This window comes from Eriocheir sinensis, chromosome 2 (assembly GCF_024679095.1).
Source record: "Eriocheir sinensis breed Jianghai 21 chromosome 2, ASM2467909v1, whole genome shotgun sequence".
NCBI classification, from domain to species: domain Eukaryota; kingdom Metazoa; phylum Arthropoda; class Malacostraca; order Decapoda; family Varunidae; genus Eriocheir; species Eriocheir sinensis.
In genome coordinates, this window is record NC_066510.1 from 22,847,714 (window position 1) to 22,867,858 (window position 20,145).

The following is a 20,145-nucleotide window of genomic DNA, read 5'->3' on the forward strand; positions in this document are numbered from 1 at the left end:
CGACAGGTATCGCGTTGCAGCAAAGATTTCTTCATTCATACACTCTCAAGGTGCGTTTGGAATTTAAGATTGGTGTGGGACTTACAAGTATCGAGAAGAGCAAAGATGAAATTACTAGAAGAATATGTTTATCCAGTTAATGTGATAGTTATTTTTATGTTCTAATCATTTTTCCCCTACACCCATTACGTCCAAGAGCCTGTTTATGTTTTTTCCATATTAATATTTCATAAATCTTGTGTCTGCACTTCAAATTATTACCTTTATTTTTTTGTCGTCTCTCTACCTCGCCCATTCCATTCCATTTTCCTGGAAAGCCTGTGTTTAATCTCGCCCGAGCAGACTTCACGGGCACTGCTGATATATTCAGCTCACATTCACTGTGTATCTTAATAAACGGCGCCGTGTGTCATTGTAATCTACTATTACCAAACATGACCGACAAAATTATGGCCAGAGCACATTTCCTACCTCCGCCCTTCCTCCCCTTTTCCCTCTTACTTTCCTTCATTTGTCTATGTGTTATTGTCTCCCGTTTTCTGTCATATTTTCGCCGTTCACAGATAAGTGTCTGCTGCCCAAGAATAAAGAGTAAAAGTAGATGCATTCAAATTGTTCAGCTTTTTAAGAAGTGAAACTTGAGCCTGTATCAGAATTTGTTTTACAAAGTACAAATCGAGATGTCGCTTGATTTCTCGATTCTCGGAAATTGAAAGTAAAGGTAAAGTTGGGGGAATGCTTGTGCGGGTAATAACCCACACCCCGGGACACAGAGCAACTGTGACGTACGGGTTGCCGCAGTTTAACTTCTCTAGGTTTCCTCAAGCTATCTATCTATTTCTCGACCATCCGGAAAGGGAGGATAAACAGATGAGTGGGATGCGCGCCGACTGCATAGGCCGGGATTCGAACCAAGTTCCGCGGATTCGTAGCTAAGCGAATAACTATATAATATGATATGAAAATGAACTTGAGTGTTTAATCGTAATAACACATACACGTGTATGTGTGTGTGTGTGTGTGTGTGTGTGTGTGTGTGTGTGTGTGTGTGTGTGTGTGTGAGAGAGAGAGAGAGAGAGAGGATCAAGCCGTACCCAAAGATCCGTCACTATGCAGCTCCAAGCTCTTTCAGGGAGGGCACTGACTTGTGATCGCGAGCTCAGCACGTGATCAAACCAGGCAAATGACATACACGCAAGCTCACCCACACACACACACATACATACAGGAGGAGGGGTATAGGATGCGGCAACATATGCACCTGCAACAGCCAGGCAAATTTTAACACTTTTTTTTTTATCCTCTCGGCACCATTCCCGGGTCACATCTACACGACTGACGACAAGCTGACCCGGTGATGAGGCCGCGGACCTTGACACAAGAGGTGAGTAACACTCCTCAACGGCACGGGGTATTCGGGTTTTTGTAATATACTGATGTTTTCATTCTCCGCGCATAGTATTATTGACTTAATTCCTTTTATCTTCGCGTCTTGTTAGTAACTGCCCATCATATGATTATTTAAAGCGGATTATTGGTGATAGTATCTCCTGAAATATATTAAGGTTTTGGTGCAACGCTATACTTCTGGAAATATAACCTTACCAGTTGTAAATGTAGGCCTTGGCAATTCACAAAGAAACATTGGCAATAACAAAAAATAAAACAGAGAAGGTAAAGGGAAGAATTAACAGAGAAGAAAAGGGGTTACCGATATTTGCTGTGAAGTCAAAAAGGCAGAGAAGAAATAAGAACTTCATGTCCTACTTACAATTAGGAGCAGCTTGCCTCATCTTCGCCTTCCCGCTAACCTGCCCATCCAATCCACCTGCGGAAGGTATGCCGGATATATTTACTTGCACGCGCGCGCGCACACACACACACACACACACACACACACACACACACACACACACACACACACACACACACACACACACACACACACACACACACACACACACACACACACACACACACACACACACACACACACACACACACACACACACACACACACACACACACACACACACACACACACACACACACACACACACACACACACACACACACACACACACACACACACACACACACACACACACACGCACGCACTCACACACTCACCTACATAATACCTAACAATGGCTCGCCACTTTACACAATAAATCCATCGAATAGGCAATATCATAAACATGTAAAGTTTAGAGCATCGCGTTCTTGAGAGCGTCTTTGCAGCTGACGCGGCTGACAGACCGAGCACCGTAAAACAGCCAGGCACTTCAATATTAGTCAGCACGGCCAGTAAGTCCCAGATTCACTACCCAACTCTCGTTGTGTCGAGGTGGCCGTCGTTTAACCACTTGCCTTAGCGTAAAAGTACACCTGAAGGCCTTAAATTACTAAATTACCTTGTTCAGGCAATCTCCCAGTAGGACGAGGCTACCTGCGTGGAATACGAAATTAAGACACCCATTCCCCCCCACCGTCAACATCGCGCACCTCCCTATCCCTCTAGACCAGTGGTTCCCAAACTGGGGGGCACGCCCACGCTGGATACTAGGGGGGCGTGATTCCGTCTGCCAAAAATTGCAGTTTTGTAAGACACACACACACACACACACACACACACACACACACACACACACACACACACACACACACACACACACACACACACACACACACACACACACACACACACACACGGTGTGTTGTGTGTGAGTGGTCTCAGCCCTACCCAAAGATCGGTCACTGAGTTCTGAGCTCCTTCCGTAGGGGAACGGCTGGCTGTCTCGAGAGATTCCCGCAGCAGACCAAGAGGTGAATTACACATAAAGGAGGCACACTGTATCACCTCACGAGAGTTTCAATATATAGATATAGATATATAGATATATATATATATATATATATATATATATATAAATATATATATATACGTATATAGATAGATATATATATATATATATATATATATATATATATATATATATATATATATATATATATATATATATATATATATATATATATATATATATATATATATATATATATATATATATATATATATATATATATATATATATATATATATATATATATATATATATATATATATATATATATATAAAAACAAAGGATGGGGGGGGGGGGGCGTGAAGATTTCTTAGAAGTCAAAAGGGAGCATAATGTAAAAAAGTTTGGGAACCACTGCTTTAGACTATTCTTGGGCGGCGTGTTGCTCCCCCATCAGGTATCAGGTTATGCAGCGCGACGCTGAACAGCTCAGGTGGTTAACGAGATGTACCTGGGGGAGGCAGGTGAAGGCCAACATTACAGACTTTAAATGGGAAATTGCACCTGGCGTGAGTGATGGCCGAGACGCGAGCTCCCAAACTCACTCCACAAATTATAACTCCCTGAACTCAACGTATTCACTTATTCTTGTGATAAATGACATCCTTACTCAACTCCTATTTCGTCATCAGCTTCAAACAATAGCTTTAAACTACTAATAGAAATTGATAAACATAATCTTTGCATGCAAACGTACGGTTTCTAACGCAAGTAAGACATGACTCCAATACCAACACGCTGAACTACTTAGAATAGTGCAGATCAGTTTTAAGGCGCTGTTGATGCTGCTGCAGAGCTTCCCTCTAACTCAACAATATTTAAGCTTTCAGCTCTGCTCCATGTTTTATCATGGAAGTCATTCTTAAGTTTATCTAAAAATGATATTTCGATGCAAGGCTGGATGTAGTACAACCTCTTGAGAGGGACATTCATTCTCCACCTTGACTATAGTTAGGAGGCGCGTCAGACTGCACAGGTAAATCAGCAGCCTCCGGCGCCTATCTTTCCTTCATCTCGACACGTCTAAACAAGAGTGACCATGATATAGAAAACCTGATCCGAGACTGATGAGGCCGTGCGATGCGAGCTGCGCCACTGGATAAAAACCTACAATATATTTAGCAAACAACTAAGGCAATGTGTGTCCGATGATAAGTATGATAAAGAAATGGATATAAAAATCTTCTAAGAAAGAGATGACCCCCGCAAAAGAAACTTTCACTAAAGAAAACTAAACCTTATGAAAGCTGTCAGGGGATAAAAAAATAAATAAAACAACAATCTGATAACTTCTCAGAGAAACCTCAGGTAGGAAAAACAAAAGTTACGACCTTCTAAACCCCAATATAGTAACAATGGAATGAAAGATTAGCATTTTAATAAACAAACTGATGTAAGAGATGCGCAATTTATATTGCTTGATTTTTTCTACCATTTAATAAGAATGCAAAATTTTAAAAGAATAAACTGTGTTACCTACTGAAAAAAAAAAATTGTTAGCAAGATCATATAAATGAACTTTCACGCCCCAACAATAATAAGTATGCTACTGTTGACATCTGTTTGTAGAATAAAAAAAATAAAAAAAACTTTTTATCCACTGCAAGGATACCCGTCTACAAGGTCAATTCAAACTGTGAATGTATACTTAGTACATAAACACTATCTACTTATTTACTTATTTATCAACTTTTGTTTTATTCATGTATGAAGATGTTTACTAATTATTTCTGTACAACAATGCAAATTATGATGGATGCATAAAGATGAAAAGTATGTTATAGGGAAATCAAATCCTGCAGCGATAAATGGGCAGGAGGAGGAGGAGGAGGAGGAGGAGGAGGAGGAGGAGAAGGAAAAGATGGAGGAGGAGGAAGAGGAGGAGATGTAGGAAAAAGATTGGCGGGTGTCGATAAGAGAAAAACATTACGGAAATTGACAGACAGCGTGTTGGAGAGGACACAGGCAAGCGTTATGCTGCCCGCCTGGCCTCGGCGTGCACACAGACTTAGGGATTAATGACGCAACACAGTGTACAATGCAAGGACAAGGCCAATCAGGATATAATATTAAAATGAAACTCAAACCGAACAGCAACAAAAGCAGGTGAGCATGGTAATCTCAATGATTCATCGGGTAATTGCAAACTATTAACATTCGACCACACCCTGTTGGGACCGCTGCCTCAGTTACTCCTTCTGAGGGCAGCTGGTCCAGCGGGGCCGCCACAGAGCCGAAGGTCCTTGCTTGGGAAGGAGTCTCAAAGAACGACGAGACAACAAAACGACAGGCTCGGGGACTTGATGACTGACAAATGCATGATAAGGGATGGAGAGAAAAAAAGAAAATATAGGGCCTAAATGGCATGCAGGAAAGGTGTCCCTTATAAACCTGACCTACATAGCAGTCCACCTCCTTCACTTCTAATTTTCACCCTTACAGTCAAGGCGAACCACATCTGGGTCTGTCCAGGCAACGGGCCGGATTTAGGAGACTGGCATTGTCCACTGGGTAAATGCTTGCGGGAGAGGCTAAGAGGAAGGACGAGGACTGGGGTTACTTCAGGACCACTACAAGTAAGCGGGGACGGAGGGAGGGATCAAGGCAGAGCGAGGCAAGGATTAGGAAAGATGTGGTTAGGCGAGGTGAAATTAACTCTTCTTGCCATCCACCACTGTTATTCCGTGTGTGTGTGTGTGGGTGGGCGGGCGGGCGGGGTGATGGGCGGGCGGGCGGGTGTGTATGTATGTGTGTGTGTGTGTGTGTGTGTGTGTGTGTGTGTGTGTGTGTGTGTGTGTGTGATTTGTGTGTGGTGTGTGTGAAATATACACGTGTTGTGAACGCCATGCTAACACGGGCCTATGTAGCCTCTGGTGTGTAGATAACGATGACATACTGATGCGTTTTGATAATGTATATGTTTTGCTGAGAGAGAGAGAGAGAGAGAGAGAGAGAGAGAGAGAGAGAGAGAGAGAGAGAGAGAGAGAGAGAGAGAGAGAGAGAGAGAGAGAGAGAGAGAGAGAGAGAGAGAGAGAGAGAGAGAGAGAGAGAGAGAGAGAGAGAGAGAGAGAGAGAGAGAGAGAGAGAGAGAGAGAGAAAGTGTGTGTGTGTGTGTGTGTGTGTGTGTGTGTGTGTGTGTGTGTGTGTGTGTGTGCGCGTGTGTGTGCGTGTGTGTGTGTGTGTGTGTGTGTGTGTGTGTGTGTGTGTGTGTGTTAGGTGCTGCCTATAGCGTCGGTAGGCTGGCTTGAGGGTTCTCTTTGGACGACCCCACCCCGTTAGTGGCGCAGGCGAATTTTATTTATAGTGGCTGCCGTGGTGTATCTATGACTCTTGCTTGGCCCATGCTACCCCCTGGTGCTCCATTTGAACGAAGTCGCTGAAGTTAGGGTTGACTGAAGATCTGGGCAGCAGGTGGGTAATCTTTCGCCATTCGGCGTATGGTTGAAAATTTTCAGCGTGCATCGATGGGATTCGAACATAGGTCCTCGCCCTTACCATCCCCACATGCTGACCATTCAGGGAGGCTGGGTGCGTGAGTGCGTGCTTGTGTGCGTGTGTGCTTGCGTGGGTGCGTGCGTGCCTCCGTGCGTGCGTGCGTGCGTGAAGTAGATTAATGTGACAAAGATATTATGCATCCAATGAACTACTCGCCGCCATGAGGGACTGACCACGCTGGCGCAGACAAAGGAACAACAAATGCAAACGCTATTAACGAAAAGTAGACTGACAGACACTAAAAAGATAGTCCGCCCTTATGTAATCCGTGTCAACTCAGTGGGTAAAGGAAGAGGGAGAGAAAATGAATAAATAAAGAAAAAAAATACGTGCAGGAGAGGGCATTAAGAACAGCAGGCAACCATTAGCGGGCGATGGACGAGCCCGCCCATCCGCCATTATCGTGATTGAAAAGCCGTAAAGTGAGACCTAATGAACGCCTCCAATTTCAGTTACCAAGTAATATCGGAAGGACTGCAGCCTGGAGGAAATCGTAGATAAAGTTAATTATACACGAAGCTGAGACAGTTTCAGCCTTTTTCTTTTTTTGCACCCTCAGTGTGGCTGGAGTGAGAGAAAGAACTGCCGTTGAATAGCCCAGCACATCCATCACTGCGCATGACGGAGGGAAAAATAATTGACCATATCTAATTTGACTTTAATGTGCCCGAAAGTCCCGCCAAAATAACAGGAAATGTGAAGATGCGTGAACAAAGAAGAGAAAAACAAACTTCGCTTTAAACCAAGCAGGGCTGCCACGTGCAAGACTGTGTCCTCGAAATTTTTTGTCAAATAGACGCCGAGCATTTTCCAAAAGCCTCGACGACGTCCTTTTAACTACCCCCTTCTCGCTACACCGCCAAGGACACTTCACTACGAGGCCGCACAACCACACAATCAATGAATAACTGACTGGAAAAATGATGTATCTATACCTGTCTGATGTCCTGATGGGGATACGATGCTTTCTGTGACGACTTTGCTCTGTTGTTAATTTATCAAGTCTGGATGTTGTTTTTAACTATAACTGAGTTGTATGTTATACTGTTTTGTTCAAGTGTTCTTATGACACTTTGGAGCAAACAAAATAACTTTCTTTCTCCGAGGCAATAACACCATTAATCTGGAAGCCTTTGATAATCTCATTTATTATGTACAGCAGAAATAAATACGAGTTAATTAATTTCGGGTTTAATACAAGGTGTTCAGAATCTCTCTCTCGCTCTCTCTCTCTCTCTCTCTCTCTCTCTCTCTCTCTCTCTCTCTCTGCGCGCGCGCGCTTTCTCAAGTGCACACCGCTACTGACAAGCAGCAAGAGCAGCCACTTCGTAGTGGACTCCAAACAATTTACAGCCGTGCACCACATTTGCATACTTCACTTTTGGCATGTTAAGCTTCAACAATCCTATTTAATACGAGGAGCAAATATGATGCCTCAAGACTGCGAAAGACAGATGAGAGTAGGTGAACACACTCAACTTTCTCCTTTTAACACAAAGACGAAGCAAAAACAGGGTATAGTGAAAGGGACAGGAAATGTAAACCAATACACATAAACGTACCCGGATAATGAAAGAAACTAAACGATGTTCTTGCAGGGTAATGTAACTTCTAGAGAGGTGGTATTAAGAAGGACTGTTACTTGAGCTTATTCAAGGACTCCTATTATACACATTTTGGTATGCATTAGCCCGCACTAACCACGACGTCTCATCCATCACCGTCACATAGCCACTCCACACGCGTCAGGCTCCTCTGTAGCGGCCCCTGAGCCTTGGTACGACTCTGTTTAACAGGTAATCTCTCCGGACATCGGCGGAGAGAATGAGCTAGGTTGGGTTTAGAGTGCACGTTAAACCCGTCCTGAATTAACCCTAGAGCGCATTTTCGTATATACTTGGTCAACGAGACACTTACTATCTCCCTGACTTTCTCCTCGTCCTGTTCTTCCTCCTCTTCGGCGGCTTCGTCATCAACGTCGGAAAATAAGTCGGGCTATCGGTGCCGCCATGATCCGGAGGGAAACACCGGACGTAAGAGTGATAATAGTGATATGACAATAATGATAATGATAATAATAATAATAATAATAATAATAATAATAATAATAATAATAATAATAATAATAATAATAATAATAATAATAATAATAATAATAATAATAATAATAATAATAATAATAATAATAATAATAATATAACAATGGTAATAACAACTACTAGTCCGTTGAGATTTGGAAGCCATGAGATGAAAATAAAGGAACAATTGATTAAAAACAAGGAAAAAAAATATAAGCAGAGAGAGAGAGAGAGAGAGAGAGAGAGAGAGAGAGAGAGAGAGAGAGAGAGAGAGAGAGAGAGAGAGAGAGAGAGAGAGAGAGAGAGAGAGAGAGAGAGAGAGAGAGAGAGAGAGAGAGAGAGAGAGAGAGAGAGAGAGAGAGAGAGAGAGAGCGTGTTTTTGTTCTATCTCCCATAATTTCGTCAAGTAACTAGCCTTTGTTTTTGTCTAGTTCGTTTGACTGCTTGTCCGTCTGCCTGTCAGTTCGCCTGAAGGGGGGAGGCTTGTGTAGGCTGTGTACGTGCGTCGCAGCGCCACGTCCGAGCAGCAAAGGTCGCCCGCCTTGCGATCACCACGTGACAACCGAGCCACCAGCACATAACACCTTCGCCGCCAGCACTGCCATCCCCGCCAAGGTCACCGCCACCGCCGCCGCCGCCATCACTAATGCCATATCAAAGAAATCCATCGCTTTGAGAAACACCATGTATCCCTCAACTACATATTTACAACTCCAAATTCTGGGCTAGTGATTGTGATGATGATAATACTCTTGCAAGTCCTCATCCTCCCTCCTCCAGTGTTACGTGGTTGACCCGAAGAAAGTCTCATATTGTTCGTGTTTTTGTACCCAATGGCTACTCTAACCAGATAATCGCAAGTAGGGGAAAGTTACTGAGAGCAAAGCTTTGTTCATCGCGAAATTCTGTACGGCGAGGGCGTTGGAGCGAGTCGAGAGAGTGGCTCGGGCTGACCCTTACTTGCTAAATGTCACTGGTTCTCAATCTCAAGGTAAGTTTAAAGTCACTCCTTGGCCGGCAGAAATTGTACATATTAAGGGATGCACGGGGAGGGGAGGGCAGGGGAAGGGATGAAGGTAAATGCCGAGGCGGGAGGCGTGGAGGGAAACATTGTGAGGAGTAATACTCGTACTCCGTAAGACACTTTTTTCTACTATATTGGGGTGCCTAGCTGCTTACATGGCGTATACTTCATTATTTAATGCCTCTAACTTATAATTATAGAACAGATCATTGTAATTATACTCTTGAAAACTTTTAAACCTTCCATAAATATGTTTAATCTTCATTTGAAATTAACGCAACGAAGCCACATAATTTCCTTCTTAACAATAATACCTAAAACAAAGCTGCCGTCAGTCATCATTATAAAGCAATGGCTCAAAGATTACTGTTACATATAGCAGCGCGCGGCGGTGTGCCATGCCGTGTGCCCACAAGCTGTTTTTGCCTATATATTCACAAAGGTTGTGTCAGGGCTCACCAATGTTTTGTCTTTCTGTAACAAAGTAATTGATGTGGTAATTGAGGATGTAAAATATTATCTAATGTGTCGATTTTAATAAGGCGGTCGAGGAAGTGCGTACCTCGCCAGAGACTGATAAAAACGGAGGCTCAAGGCACAGATGAGGAAACGCTGAACTGGATTAGGACTTGGCTTAGCTGTAGGAAAGAACGAGTAAATCAATGGTAAAAAAAATATCTACCAGGGGCTGCGCAGAGTAGGGTTCTACACGGTTCAATAATGAGTCAACTCTTGTTTACTTCGTTTATATTATTGGTCTGGATTCGGGAATAAATAGCGTTGTTAGTAAGTTTGTGGATGATACGAAGGTCGGCAGACTAATTAGGAAATATCAAGATGATCTTGACAGGTTGTATGATTAGGACGGGAAGTGGAAGATGGAGTTCAATAAGACTTGTAGTAATCTGAGTGTAGAGAGATAACCCCGACGGGCGCTAAGTTATCGTTAGCTATTTTTAGAACTATTTTGACCTCGTCTCTATTATTTAGTGCAGCTTTGGTCTCCTTGCAATAGAATCTGTGTAGAGGATGATGCCAAAAATGATTAACAGGTATAGACTATAGAATAGGTATAGGTATAAAAGCTTGCCATATAAGAAAGGTTAAACGTTGAGATTTGCATTTTTTATAAAGTCGAAGGGTGCATGGAGACCTGGATGAACTCTACAAATGTTTTACAGGCCTTAATAAGGGCCGTGTCAAATAGGAATTGGTAGAGAAAGTACGGTTTGACACATGGTAAAGGGTGCAAGTTAGATAAACTCATATTTAACAGACACATGCGGCACTGATTTTCTACTCTTGGAGGATGAATGGAACAGGCTTTGCAATCGTGTGGTGTGCCAATACGATAGATGCTGTCAAGAATAGGTTAAAGAAGTAATTCACTGATACAGGTAAAAGGTGGAGATTAGTGTTGTTAGGTTTGCAGGCCAAGAGACCTTTTGCAGATCCCTTAATGATGTCCTTATGTTCCGTCCATTTAGTCAATCAGTCAGTCAGTCAGTCAGTTAATCAGTCAGTCAGTTAATCAGTCAGTCAGTCAGTCAGTCAGTCAGTCAGTTAATCAGTCAGTCAGTCAGTCAGTCAGTCAGTAAGTCAGTCAGCCAGTCAGTCACTCTGAATCTTCAATTCTAATTCCATTCACATCCGGTGTTTCTCGTTTTCCTGTTCGGACCCTTCTTGTATATTGATGAACTTGCTGTTGGAAATAACATTTAAGTTGTTTTTCTATCATGTTGATGGATTAATGATACTCAATCTACCTGTAGTGATGTTTCTACATAATTATTTTTTACCTGGTACATGAACAAGGTGAAGAAATATGCAACTACAAGATTTTTATTTTGATCGCGGTATGCTGACCTCAAGATGTCCAACTAGATTTTAGTAAGTAAAGTTATTCTAAATCGCATCATAATTCCCAGGAAACTCCCTTCTCTTGCAGCTCGTTAAAATCTTTCTGATTTACACATCTCCTCTGCCTACGTTTATGAGACATTACAACACACATGGTCATCAATCCAAGTAGGAAAAAACACTTGGGCTTACAAAAGACCCCTGGAAAAACGCTCCGAATTTTTAGGATGAATCTGTTCAGAAGTCCCCGAGCCTTCGCGGGGAAACCAAGGGACGTGAGGACTCCTTGGGCAGTATTCGAGGACGGCCTTGAGAGGTGCTGGCAGGGTATTGTGGGACAGAACCACCGGGCGACGAGTGCCTGGAAATCCCTCTCTTATGTCACTACCTTCTTCCTTCTTCGCTTCCTCCTCCTCCCCCACCTGCAACTCCTCCACTTCCTTCTCCTCCCTCTCTTTCTTATATTAGTTTCTCGCTCCACCATTATCAGTATTATGAGCATCGTCCACCTTACTCATGACTTCTGTTAACAAGAAAACAAAGCACGTAATAACTTGGTATCGAATCAGTTTAAACTTGATGCATACTTTTTGTGACCTCGTTTTGGAGTGGTTCTAATCCGGCAGGTGACGTGTGGCCGGACTACCCCGACGGGCCACACCTTCCTCCCCCACCAGGTGTTCACAGTGGATGTGAACGAGTGGGGGAGGGGGACGGATGGAAGTGAGTCGGACAAACCCAGATTAAACTTTTTGCCTACAGTAAACGAGAGGGAAGTTTTAAGCGTAAATAATCATAAAATTTAGTTAGATGATTCATTGCTGGGAACTCAAGTGTTGAGTTTCTTCGATATTCCAGTAGTATATTTCCTGCTTTTATGGTGACCACATTTATTTATCCAGTCGGAGAGATTTAGCTTTCTCTCCAGTGAGATGGAGGAAACTTTATATGAAAATTAAATATGTGTACACTTCGACAGTAAGCCTCTGAAGAATGATTAGTGACTCAAGTGGCTGATTCATGCTTCTTTACTTCCTGTAGGTCAGGAGTTACCCAGCACAAGGTATGCCTGTCAGGGGAATAATCCATCACCACTCCAATGTTGGCTCGCCAATGCATTTGCCTTCCCAGACACATCGTGGAGATAACCTCTCCTAAGACGCAATTTCCCAAGACGTAAATCTGAATATGCATAAGAACAACACCTATGACTCTGAAGCGATACATATTCACACACACACACACACACACACACACACACACACACACACGTATCAATAATAAATAATATATATCTTTATGCAAAAAGTAACTATCTCCCTCGATTTCTCAGTCACGTAGTAAATAAAATAAAAGTCCTTTCGGCCATGGATATAATATCTCGTTATGATAATGCAAGTCTACGCTACTTCCATAATGAATTCACTATATTTATGCGAGTAAGCCGTCAGGAATACAAGATACTGGAGCAGCTTCCTTTCTCTTCCACCTTGTTCAGCTCTCTTCTCTCTCTCTCTCTCCTCTCTCTCTCTCTCTCTCTCTCTCTCTCTCTCTCTCCTCTCTCTCTCTCTCTCTCTCTCTCTCTCTCTCTCTCTCTCTCTCTCTCTCTCTCTCTCTCTCTCTCTCTCTCTCTCTCTCTCTCTCTCTCTCTCTCTCTCTCTCTCTCTCTCTCTCTCTCTCTCTTGTCTCAGAGCATCTCTCTCTCTCTCTCTCTCTCTCTCTCTCTCTCTTGTTGCATGGAATGAAGCTTCAACGATCCGTTTTCGCTTCCTTAAATTGCCTACGTGTTGAGAATTCAGAAAATTTACATAAATAACCAGTATATACCAGGTGTACGGCTCAATTTCTGCGTATTGATTTTTAAAGATTTCTATCACGAGTCCAACCTGACGAGCTATGATAAAGCAGGACGCAAACAAACGCCGCCAGAAACACGTGCCGTTATTCTTTATAATAGAAAAAACCGCTGTCAGTTTGCCTTACCCTCCCAGCCTTCCCGCGCTCCGCCTTCCCGGTGAGGCCCCCGCGCCACCCACCGCCACCCACTGACCCACATGAACTCGCCCGCCGCAGCAGCTCGCCTCGCTCCGCCCTCCTAATTTCACCTCAAGTGTTTAGAACCAAGGAATGCGTTTGCTTGGTATTCTTGCGGTGTGGTTCCATGTAATTTGTGCCGTTCCAGAGGGTGCTTGGCGGGGGAGGGGGCGAGGCGGAGATGCGTGAGAGGCAGAAAACGCAGCCACCTGCCTCGGCGCGCCCAGGTGAGACACAAACGCCCCGCCCCACATCGCTCCGCCCCCGATCTTCCCGACGGCCAATTGCACACTGACATCCATTTACACCCTCTTCTTTAGGCAAAACCCGGAAAAATGTGGAAAGGTCAGAGGTGGGGCTGAGGCAGCATTCTCCGCGCGTCATTAGCAAGCACACACACACACGAATTATTACTACGATTTTCATGCACTAGATACTAGGTGTGGATGTTTACAGGCTTATTGATTGAATTGCAGATCGTGATCCACGATAAGCCTCCTCTGTGTAGGTTTCGCCATAAACTGAGCAACATCCAGGTCACCGCTCATAAAAAAACCCGTTTTAGTAGTTGGCTGACTTCCTTCGTTACCTGATCGTTGGAAGAAAGTACATTACTGCCCCACAATTTCAAGACTCGCCGTATACTTTGCATGGTTCAGTGATAGGTTCACAAGCACTAATTCATCACTCAGCGCATATACAAGGATATCTCCAAGAAAAAAAGTATTCTACCTAGAAACGCCGTCCCTTCAGTCCTTGCCCTAAGAACCACCTCACAACGAGCGTGTCCCGCCCCACCAAGGAGCAGAGACGTGTGTGTTACAAGCATAATACAGACATGCTCTCAGAGGTATATACCAAACCCGAGGCTTATGACCTCGTCAACTCCGAAACATCAGCTTAGGTCTTATATACTGCATGATTGAAGCTGCTATATGAATTTCAATTTTTTTGCAGGCTAAGAGAAAAAAAAGAATGAATTTAGAAATGTGACAGGCTTTCTCAGTCGTCGGAAGCAATATTCTGAATTTTCACCCTGAATTTTCTCTTGGAAACGGAAAGAATATCTAATAATTACTAACACACAGAAAAGGAAAATATGCAAAACTTCATGATATCATCAACAGTAGTAGTAGTAGTAGTAGTAGTGTAGTAGTAGTGTAGTAGCGTAGTAGCAGTAGCAGCTTAAGTAGTAGTAGTAAGAGTGGTAATCTTCCCATTCCTCATCCTTTTCCTTCCCTAGTCTTGTCCCCTTCACCCCGGCGTAACTCCCCCAACGTAGTGTTCCACTTCCCCTTCCACAGTCCTTTACCCCTAAGCATAGCTTCTCCAACGTCGGCTTCCCTTTCCCTATACTTTTCCTTTCCCAATACCCCCCCTCACCGACGTAGCTACCTCATTGCTGATTTTCCCTTTCCCAACCTTCCTTTTTCCCAGTTCTTCATCCCCCGACGTTAGCATCCTCACCCTACATCCTTCCCCTTTCCCAATCCTTCCCTTTTTCATTTTTTTCCTTCCCCAATTCTTCATTGCTCGGCGTAGCCCCCTCCGACACTAGCATTCTATTACACATCTTTTCCCAGTCTACACAACCCGAGGACACGATTGACATCACTGCACACACTCTTCCATCTGTCCTTAATTAAAATCAAGGTCTTTCATGATAGTTTCCAGCCTATTGTATTACTTCGGAGTCACTCAGATTGAAGTAAGGGTGTTTTTTCTTCACTGCAATCACTTAACGCAAAGCAGACCCCTGACCGCTGAAAAAAGACTAACTACGAGAGACCTCAGACAACCACAGACACCTCTACGCCACTCCCCCTGCCATCTCCTTCACCGGGCCAACGAGTGACCCTCCCAGCCCAAGGCCCTGGTTTAGGAGGCTGTTGGGGCAGGACTGGAAGCAGCAGACCAGAGCCTAAACAATGAGACAACAGACGACTAATCCCTCACAACTCTTGACATTTTCTCCTTCAAGCCAACGGATAATTCTTTATTGTAAATCTCTGGTTCTAGATTTGTTTGGGAAAGACTACTGACAAAAGATTAAAGGCTAAAGCGAAAGACCCCTCCTCTGTGTCATGAGAAGCATCTTGCACCAAAACCCGTGTCTCGTCTTAATTTGCATTTCTTACACGTTCCAATTCTAAATAATATATCAATAACAATAATGATAATATTAGCAATAATAATTATAAAGATAATAATAATAATAATAATAATAATAATAATAATAATAATAATAATAATAATAATAATAATAATAATAATAATAATAATAATAATAATAATAATAATAATAATAGCAATGTACTGCCAGATATGTCATTGTGCGCCGCGTCACTGTTCTGGGAAATGTCACAAAGGCTTCCCGTGTCGGCGAGGAAGTGGATCATCTGCGGTTTTCTTTCTTCCACGCTGCACGTCGGACATCTCAATCAGCGAAACTGCTGTTCTAAGCTCAAAGCATGCTCGCTTAAAACATATATTTCTCAGAAACAAAACCTTGATGCGAGACTTTGTGCGCAATTTTCAAAGCTAAAAACCGCAATAACAATAATAGCTAAACTTCTGGTGAGCACAGGAAATAATGACGATTCTCCCTCAAGTAAATAGCGAAAAGTGACGGAAAAGACAAAAAGAAACAACTGTGGGCGACGCGAGGCAGACAGACAGAGGACGACACTCATGGTAGACACATATCATTCAACGTGGAAGTTATATACCGGTTTTCTTTTAAATGGCAACAACGACAAATAAGTTTCAGGAAAAAGCAGCTGTGAGGCGAAATGAGAGAGAAGCGTCAGGCATGAAGACTTCCTCGCTTTGACCATCATGAATAATTGGTCCTTGCTTTGCACTTTCTCTGTATTACGGTCTTGCCTTTCTTTCCTCTTTCCTCTTCTGTTTTTCTCTTTCTCCTTTTTCTTTCTTTGTCTTTCTTTTGTTTTTTATCCTCCTCCTTTTTTTTCTTTTTTCTATTTTTCTTTTTTTTCCTTCTACTATTTTTCTCTCTCTCTCTCTCTCTCTCTCTCTCTCTCTCTCTCTCTCTCTCTCTCTCTCTCTCTCTCTCTCTCTCTCTCTCTCTCTCTCTCTCTTCAAGTTTCGAGGCCTAGCTCTATCCACCTGCCTCCCCCCCCCCCCAAAAAAAAAAAATCTAGACAGGCCATCAGTGTTAAAGATCTGAGTCCAGGGAATCCGTTCCGGCCCCCTAGTCTTCCCAAAACCCACCTTAACCTCCACTTCCCCCAACCTCAACCTGTTCCTTCGCGTCGCCCTCACTATCGCGCCTAACGCCACCAGTCTCACCCTTACCCACATTGGCAGCCTCGTAAACACCAACACACGCATTTAGTAAGGTGACTCAGACCCGGTTAGAGTGGGTGAGTTCACAGGAGAGTCAATTCAGGCCAGTCCAGACCCCATACAGACCTCCCAAACTTGAGTCTTGATTAACGATCGATCCTACCGTAGCCTCCTGCAGGGGTCCGTCGAGGTAGATGAAGAGGAGGGGGAAGGGGTGAGGAGTGAGAAAGGAGGTGGAGGGGGAGGAGGAAGAGAAAGAGGAAGAGGAGGAGGAAGAGGAGATGGAGGAGGAGATGAAGGAGGAGAATTAGGAAGAGGAGGAGGAGGATGAAGAGAAAGCAAAAAGATAAAAATATATACATAGGTGAAAGGGTCCGTGTTTATGTTTTATAGCTTGAATAAATCCGTCGAATATAAACAAAAACGTAAGCCATCCCTTTGAAAAACTCTTCTCGTATTAGTGATTACAGGGAAAAATAAACAAAGCATATGAACGTGTACCAAAGCGGCAAGTTGTCTATAGAACACTCGTACAAAAACAGCGGCAAAAATCTATGGAATGCTCAACCGGGAAAAGCAAATCATAAGATGCCCATAATTATCCTAAAATCAATATGCAGTCGTAAATAACAATCAAGTTAACAATGCGCACACCTACAAATGGGTCAAAATTAGTGTTCCAGGTAACCGTCTGATGTTTCCACGCAGCGGCGCCAGGTGAGGGGCGGGGGCGCTGAAGGGGCGGCCCTCCTGGTGGCTGGCTGACACTAGGACCTTCACCCCCCTCCCCCCACAGCTGACCTCCCCGTCTGGTCAGGACTGTCGGGTCAGGTTTTTAGGAGATAGTACTTATGGGCGTTCCAGGAACCAACCAACCAACCAACCAAACTACCTACCTACCTACCTACCTACCTACCTATCTACCTACACACACACACACACACACACACACACACACACACACACACACACGCTAACTAGGACACAGAAAGGCGGCGGTGTTGTATGAGGGTCAGAATGGACTGTTAATAAGAATACAATTTGGGGTTTACGGTCGCGTTAGTTTTTTTTTTTTTTTCTTATGCATGAGGGACCAAGGAGGAACATTTCTTTTCTTTGTGCTGTTTACTAGTAGTTTGGACCAGGTACCGTTGCCTATGCACTCGGACAGGTCACCCCGGGGAGTAAGACAGGTACATGCGGCGTGAAATAAAAAATAAATGTATCATCCGTTCACATCTCAGATCTCTATATATAAACAACGGGATGAAGATCTGAGTTAGGTAACATTTGCATCAAACCGCCGCTACCATTACCGTTACAACTGCTACTACTATTGCTATGTATAATTTTTCTCTAAGGATTTTTTGAGTATGTTGATTATAAAGCTACATCCCTTCCTCGTCCTCGCCCTCATCATTGCCACGGCCAACGACGCTATAAACTTTTTGTTGTGTAGTGGTTAAGTTTTTTTATTATCCTATTTTTAGGGATTTTTTTTGGGGGGTAGTGTTGGCACCATTGAGGGTTTAGTGGCCTCTCCTTGACCTTCATCCGAGCAACAACAACAACAACAAACAATCAAACAAACAAAACACAGTAAAACAAACAAATAACAAAGCAAAACACACAAACAAAACAACAAAGCACTCACTCACACACACACACACACACACACACACACACACACACACCTAAGGAAAGGCCGCAGTTTGTGGCTTCAGGACTCGTTCAGGGTTTGTTCCCCGGCGCCCGTAAACCCTTGTATGCTAAGTGGGTCCCGTTGGCTGCGACGCGAAGATGTTCCTCCACCTGATAACTCGCGCCATTTACATATTCACGGGGAATGGAACGTAAATCCTCATTAGGTTTCCCTCCACAAACACACGTGCACATAAAACGTTTTCTTGCAAATTTACAATATTCACCGCTCATCTTCTTAACTACTTCTTTTAGTTCGGATTGGGCTTATGTTTTTCAGTCTTTCTGTTGCGTTGCACCGATTTTATTGTGGGGGACTATAATGTTTTTCTTTTGTCAAGCTCTTGCTAGTGGATGATTGAAGACATGCATGGAAACGAAAAGCTTGATACAGAGAAGCAAACTTGACCCACTTAAACGAGAAAAGCTAAAAGACAATTAAAGAAAAAGCAACATAAGGGCGAACACAAGAGCAACACAAACGTATACGTATCATGCAGGAGGTGAATAAAAAATGCGCGTGAGTAGATAAAAAAAGTAAAATGTATGGAATGAGGAAATGACTGGGACGAATGCGGGGAGAGTATAGAGGAGTCGTGTCCGGGGTAAAGCTGGTCGCTGGATAGGTGGTTTGGCGGAGGAACAAACAAAAGGGCGAAGGGCAGCAACGCGCGGCTCGAGGAGAAGGAAAAGCAGGAAGAGCAGCAAGAATATGTGTGTGTGTGTGTGTGTGTGTGTGTGTGTGTGTGTGTGTGCAGGAAGGAGGGACATGAAGTTACCGAGCATGATAATCGAAGAGGGACTAGAGATCAAAGGAGAAGGAAAGACAAAGGAAAATGATGGAAAAAAAATAACTGTAAAAGAGGTAGAACCAGAAGGGACTAGCAAGTGACGATGAAAACAAATGAATGAACAGAAATACACAGAAAAAAAAAAAGGCAGGGAGGAAACAAACAAAAATTATTCTGGTGAAGGGTGCAGAAAAGGGGAGCGGAATAAAACATCTGACTTTTTAAGAAACTTGCCAAAAAAGGAGAGAAAGAAACAAGGCACAAAGGAAAAGCGACCAGAAAAGTGTGGCACAATACATAAAAAAATAGAGAAAAAACTACTTAAAACAATGAGTGTTTTAAATCCTTCCCCAAACGATGGCAGTGTGGAGAAGACTTACAACTACTGACACTATTCCTGCTGATACTTCCACTACAACTACTACTACTACCACGACTACGACTATTACTGCTGCTACTACTGCTGCTGCTACTCGTACAACAACCACTATTCCAAGTTGGTGGCTGGTACGGCGCTTCGGGTACGGACGTTCACCCACAACAGACCACTCATCCAACACGACAACTGGCGAGACCCAGAGGCGCTTAGCTTCACTAATCACGCTGCAGGCTTGTTACCACCGCGGAGTCCCGGCCACGCGGACTCAAGATACAAGTCACAACCCCGCCTGCCACTCGCGTACCCGTGGAGCGCTAAGGCAACAAGGACGCCGCATGAAGGAAGACGACGTGTGACCCGAAGCAAAGAGTTGGCTGGCTATCTACGTGTGTGTGTGTGTGTGTGTGTGTGTGTGTGTGTGTGTGTGTGTGTGTAGCAAACTGACTTTTCTCCTTTCCTTCTTTTCTATTACCTTCCTTCCTTTCTTTGCGCTACTGAAACCTTCTTTTGCATGTGTGTGTTTGTGTGTGTGTGTGTGTGTGTGTGTGTGTGAGAGAGAGAGAGAGAGAGAGAGAGAGAGAGAGAGAGAGAGAGAGAGAGAGAGAGAGA

At 43.6% G+C, this 20,145-nt stretch overlaps 1 long non-coding RNA gene across 1 annotated transcript in view; it reads right to left on the bottom strand.

The window, feature by feature from the left end:
* Positions 1-1,771: 1,771 nt before the first annotated feature.
* The window catches only part of LOC126998002 (uncharacterized), a 66,325-nt gene continuing 47,951 nt past the window's right edge, over positions 1,772-20,145 (bottom strand). Inside the window, exon 4 of the long non-coding RNA XR_007752597.1 lies at positions 1,772-1,828. This is a non-coding gene — a long non-coding RNA (uncharacterized LOC126998002). The remainder of the gene's footprint in view (positions 1,829-20,145) is intronic.